This window comes from Artemia franciscana, chromosome 8, assembly GCF_032884065.1.
Source record: "Artemia franciscana chromosome 8, ASM3288406v1, whole genome shotgun sequence".
NCBI classification, from domain to species: Eukaryota; Metazoa; Arthropoda; class Branchiopoda; order Anostraca; family Artemiidae; genus Artemia; species Artemia franciscana.
In genome coordinates this window covers 714,074-720,154 of record NC_088870.1, presented here as the reverse complement: position 1 = coordinate 720,154, position 6,081 = coordinate 714,074, and the positions used below count along the sequence as shown (strand labels likewise).

The following is a 6,081-nucleotide window of genomic DNA, read 5'->3' as shown; positions in this document are numbered from 1 at the left end:
TTACAGGGAAATACCACAATTATAAATATTTTTGCTTAATTTCTTTTTTCAAATTCCGACAATAAAGGAAAAGTTTAATTTGAAAAAGTTCCGACTGTTTTTGTTTGTATTGTTTTCTTTTTTTAACAATACAACAGATCAATCGCAATCTTTGCAAAAGCAAAAAAGGAGAAACATAGATTACCTAGAAATGACTCGCTCGCTTCTGAGCAGAAATTGTTCGCTCAGGTAGAGCGGTTCCCTGAATATACGCTAAAAGTTAGTACGTTATACGCTAAAAAGCTAAAGTTATACGCTTATATAAAATATAATCATCTTGGTCTTGTTAGAATAAGGAAACGAGTTTGTTAAAGAATATTATTTTACTTTGAATAAAAAGAAATCATAATAAAAACATAAAAAGAAAAAAAAGATGCCAACAGCACCCGGTGTTCCCAGGCGGTCACCCATCCAAGTACTGACTGCGCCCGACGTTGTGTGACTTCCAGGATCTGACGAGACTGGGTACTTTCAACGTGGTATGGCCGTTGGCTGAAAGATTTTGTAACAAAATGAATGTTGATCCACAAACTGAAAAGAAACAAAATGCCTAATTTTAGAGGCCTAATTAGGCATTTTGTTTCTGATGAATGTTGATCCACAAACTGAAAAGAAACAAAATGCCTAATTTTAGAGGCCTAATTAGGCATTTTGTTTCTTTTCAGTTTGTAAAGCTTGAAATATTTATTCATGTTTTGTTGGGGTATAATTTAATGATTTTCAAGGAAAATGTTTCCCCCGCCTCTAGTCAATTCTTACGCGTTGTTACTAGGTAGGCATATGTGAAAGTTTTCCTTTTCACATTCAGTATCCTAAATTTCATAGCTTTGTCCTTTCCAGATGGTCACATGCTATAGAGCAATTCAATTAATTTGTAGCCCTTAAAAGGGCTGTAGGTTAATTTGGGGGTTGGGCCTGGAGCTAGAAAATTAGATTCATTTAAGCCTTTGCCGGTTTTTCAGTCTTCTTTGGTAGAAGGACTGCTTGAATATTGGGCAAAACGCCTCCTTGGGCAATGGTTACCCCGACAGAAGCTTGTTGAGTTCTTCATCGTTTCTAATGGCAAGCTGAAGGTGACGAGGAATGATACGAGTTTTTTTGTTATCTCGTGCAGCATTACCAGCAAGCTCAAGGACCTCGGCAGCCAAATACTCCATCACCGCTGCAAGGTAAACGGGTGCGCCTGCACCAACTCGCTCCGCATAGTTGCCCTTTCTCAGAAGGCGGTGGATCCTTCCCACTGGGAATTGGAGACCTGCCCTGTTTGAACGGGACTTTGCCTTTCCCTTCACTTTTCCACCCTTTCCTCTTCCTGACATGGTTTCTAGGTTACGAAATTCCTTGAGATTCTTTAATCACGAACATATTGAAAATGATGTCTGTTTTTGAATGTGCAAACAATTTATACTCCAGCCAGCGAACTGAGTTCCTCTGAGAAAAGAATTGCGCGCGAACTGTAGTTGGTATATAACCGGGTCGAGTTTTGAAAACGCTATTCATTTGATTATTGGATTCTGTTAAAGAATCTATTAACAATGGCTCCGAAAACTTCAGGAAAAGCAGCAAAGAAAGCTGGTAAGGCGCAGAAAAACATTAGTAAAACTGATAAGAAAAGGAAACGAAAGAGGAAGGAAAGCTACGCCATTTACATTTACAAAGTTCTCAAGCAAGTGCATCCCGACACTGGTGTTTCTAGCAAGGCAATGAGCATCATGAATAGGTTTGTCAACGATATCTTTGAAAGGATTGCTGCGGAAGCCTCTCGTCTAGCTCACTACAACAAGAGGTCCACCATCACTATCAGAGAGGTTCAAACTGCTGTGAGGCTGCTCCTACCCGGAGAACTTGCCAAGCATGCTGTTAGTGAAGGCACTAAAGCTGTAACAAAATACACAAGCTCCAAATAAGAGGTGTTTTCCCTGTCTATTAGCGCCCAATCAGCCGGGCCCTCCCAAACAGCCCTTTTAAGGGCTACCACCTTATTCTAAATGCTCTGCTCTCAAATTGCTTTTACTGTTGATTTTCGCTTTGATTTGCGAAATTTCAGGTAAACAAGAATCCATACTAAAACCCTAATACGAAAAAAAAAAAAAAAGTCCCCTGTTTCAAAGACAACGCTCAATTTGCTTTTTGTATACAAAGTAATATATTATCGACGTAATAGTCAAAGAGAATTCGAAAACGGGGCCTCTGTCTTTTTCATGACATTCCATCAAAAGCATTTTCATAGGCTTGTTGGGTCCCATTGGGAGCTATTCATTTTTTTGGATTTATTAGGCTGGCCTAAATTGGCATTTTGACGTGTTTCCTTTTCATTAGATGTTTCGGATCAACAGGCCCTTGACTCATACCTTTTTTGTCACGGAACACTAGGCTGTTTAACGCTATTTTGCGTGTTTGTTTAAACCATCTAGTGGCCCTTAAAAGGGCCGTTGGTTAAGATGCAATTGCATAGAAATTAGGGTACTTAAGCTCTCTCGCCACGGATACGACGGGCAAGTTGAATATCTTTTGGCATGATGGTCACCCTCTTGGCGTGAATGGCACACAAGTTGGTATCCTCAAAAAGTCCAACTAGATACGCCTCGCTGGCTTCTTGTAGGGCCATCACAGCCGAACTCTGGAACCTCAAGTCAGTTTTGAAATCCTGGGCAATCTCTCGCACAAGTCTCTGGAAGGGCAATTTCCTTATTAAGAGTTCGGTACTCTTTTGATAACGACGAATCTCTCTCAGGGCTACGGTTCCGGGCCTGTATCTGTGTGGTTTTTTTTACCCCACCAGTAGCAGGAGCCGACTTAACTGCAGCCTTGGTCGCAAGCTGCTTCCTAGGTGCCTTTCCACCAGTTGATTTTCTCGCAGTTTGTTTTGTCCTAGCCATGTTGATAGATTGCCTCTCTTGAAAAGAATGAACAAAGGAACAAATATCTAGTGTCTATAGGCCTTTTTTCGCGTCAACCAGCTGGTTTAACCAATGACAGCTTTGGTTTAACCAGCTTGTATGTTTAACGCAAAAACGGAAAAAATTACATATGGTTGAGCTCAAACAAAACTGGTTCGCGAAAACACTTTTTACTTGTCGGTTTGGGCAAAAAATTTCAAACATGAAACATCCGTATAGTGTTAAGAGTGTCATTCTATTATAATTAAATGATTTAGCACTGGCTTAATTTCCTCCGGATTTGACATATTTCACATTAGTTTGAAGTCAGAGAGAATTGGAAAATGATCTAGCATACTCTCTGGTATATTTGAAGAGATAGGAAGGGTCTGAATTAGTGGAATCTTGGGTTAAATTGTTCAGGTAATATATTGGAAAATGTTGTATTCATACTGTAAAAGCAAAATTATCTATAAAAAAGTCCCAAATGATAAGACTTTAGCTTTGTTGAGCTACCCTAAACAGAGGATAAAATTCTAGTTTGACTTCTTTTTGTTTTGATTTGGAATTCTACTAGCCTACCAGGCTATAGATTAAATTTCCAGTTTAGCTACTTTTTGCTATCTTTGATTGGGGTTATGTTAGGTGAATGAAACTTTCAGTGATTAATCCATAGCTAAAAACATACTCTGAGAAGCTATTGCTAAGCTTATTTGATAACCCTCTTCTGTTTTTAAATCTTGGAATTTTGCATACTGGACTGGTCTGTAACTATTAAAATTTTGGTAAAACAACATCTTACCTTAATTTTCAGCAAGCAGTTTCTGTTTCTCTGGTTTTAGCAATTCTTGTTATTTGAGTAGAATTTTAAGCCATATCAGTGTTTTGTATTTAAATATAGGGAAATGTATATCCTGAAAGTTTCCAAATCTTGGAAACTTCATAAATTGAAATTGAGCAAAGTTATGACACTAAAAACGCTTTTTTCTTGTCATTTAAGTAGAAGATTTATTTTGCAAGGATTTCACTTTTATAACACAAGCATTTTTAAGGGTGTGGACCAAATATTGAGATTTTCAACTGTCATCATCACTAACCAGCAAGTCAACAGGATTTAATCCTTATTTCATTAGACAATGTGATTTAAGGTAATTTAAGGCAAACGTTTTTAAGAGAGAGAAAGAGTAGAGTTAGATGCTCCAAAATACTTTCCCATGATATAGTTTAGTCTCTAGACCCATCCCTAAAGTCTCATTTTCCTAACCTAAACTTTTTCAAGATATACAAATTTATCTAAAATAGAATTTTACCAAACAGAAGTTTAACCTAATAATTTGTAATAACATATTGTTCAGGCTAGCCTTTGCAATCCCTACAAATTTTGGCTCTTCACAACAAAGCACTATTACAGGCTTAGCCTATCAAAAGAAAGTAGCAAACTGCTTAATCTTAATAAAAAAAATCCAAAGGACTTTATATTTCTTCAATACAAAATATATATTAATTTTTGTTTTCAGTAGAATACTAGTTAAGTATAAACCAGCAAATGTTTAAGAATTTTTTGAGGGGGGACAGCTGCCTAAAATTAACAAAATATTTCTGATAAGCACAAAAATATAACAAATTAAGCTAAACTAGGAAAATAGTTTTTTTCTCACTGAACAGTTACCATAACACATAATGTGTTGTAAGATTTTGCAGTACTTGTGCATTATAGCCACCACATTCAAGTTCTATTGAGAAGTTTAGTTTGGCTAATGTTAATGACATAAAATAAATATGATGAATATATAATACTTTATCAACAAAATTATGAAAACTACAACAAAGAATCCTGGAATTTGTAAATCAGCATCATATCTAAATATACTGTATCTTACATTGTGATAGATTGTTTTAACGCCCTACTGTACAGGGGTAAATATTTAAATTATGTATCATAGGCAATTATCTGAAGAGTGATCTATTAAAAGTCTCCTGAGCTAACTAGGGAAGTTTTTTCTTTCTTTTTTACTTGCTTTAGCCTGTATCCAGTTCCTGATTGCCATATAAATTCTATATTCATAGTTAAATAACATAAGCCTTTGTATATAGACTATACCTTGTTGCTAATGTTTCTGGGCATAGAATGTTTGATTTGGTAAAGCCCTAGAGAAGGACCTGAAGAGAAAGAAACATAATAAAAAAAAAATTCATGCTTCATAATTTTTAGAATAATAGCTGGTAACACATTTTATATTCAACTTTGCTCTACTTTACCCCTCAATCCTCCCAATATAAAAATGTATTGCTGAAATTTCCTATTTTCCATTTGTTTTGTCAATCTGTCTCTCTAACTTCATCCCATGTAGCTGTAAATTAAACAAATGTGACAAACAATAACTAGAAAAACAGGTGACAGGAGGTTTAATGCATTGAAAATATGAAATTTGAGCCATATTTCTGCACATTGGGAGGGGGATTGAGATAAAGCATAGCCTAACTTAATGATTTTCTCTTGCTATGTAGGGTAATTGGAAAGTCACTTGTATATCATGCTGTCCTTTTCAGTTTTAGTTGGATAGAAAAAATCCAAAGAAAGTCCCCTTTGAAAAGATAGTAGCCACAAAGTGAGATTGTATTTGTCAAAGCTTGGAGGTTTGTCCCTTCTGTCTGTTTAAACAAAACAGAATCTTAATTGAAGCTTTGTTCATTTCTATCTTAAGGGTGCACAACAATTATGATATAAGGTACTTTTCTTTATTCAATTGTCTTCTTTGTTGTCTAAAAGACTTTTTTTTAATCTAGATGTTTCATAAATTGCTCATTTTTACCAGAAGTTCATTTGACCTACTTTGAAATCCCTGGTCTTAAAATTACATTTGACTTTGTTAAAGCTAGGAGACATAGACCTTGTGTTTGTTTAAAGAAAGTGAATAAACATTAGTAATTTGTATTGCACTAAAGCCCTAGGGCCATCACAATTCCAAACAAAAAAGAAACTTCACTTTAGAATATTCAACATTGTCTAACATAACAGAAACAAAGAAAAAAATTACCAAATTTTACTTCTGCACTCTACTGTCAACATGAGAAATTGTCCAAAATTTTAAAATCTTGCAAAACATTCAACCCTCATCACATTCACCAGCCATCTCTCATCAAGCCTACACTTCATTTCTCA

The 6,081-nt window shown here is 35.7% G+C and overlaps 1 pseudogene; it reads right to left on the bottom strand.

The window, feature by feature from the left end:
* Positions 1 to 413: 413 nt before the first annotated feature.
* LOC136030739 (5S ribosomal RNA) lies at positions 414 to 532 on the bottom strand (annotated as a pseudogene).
* Between the last annotated feature and the right edge of the window lie 5,549 nt (positions 533 to 6,081).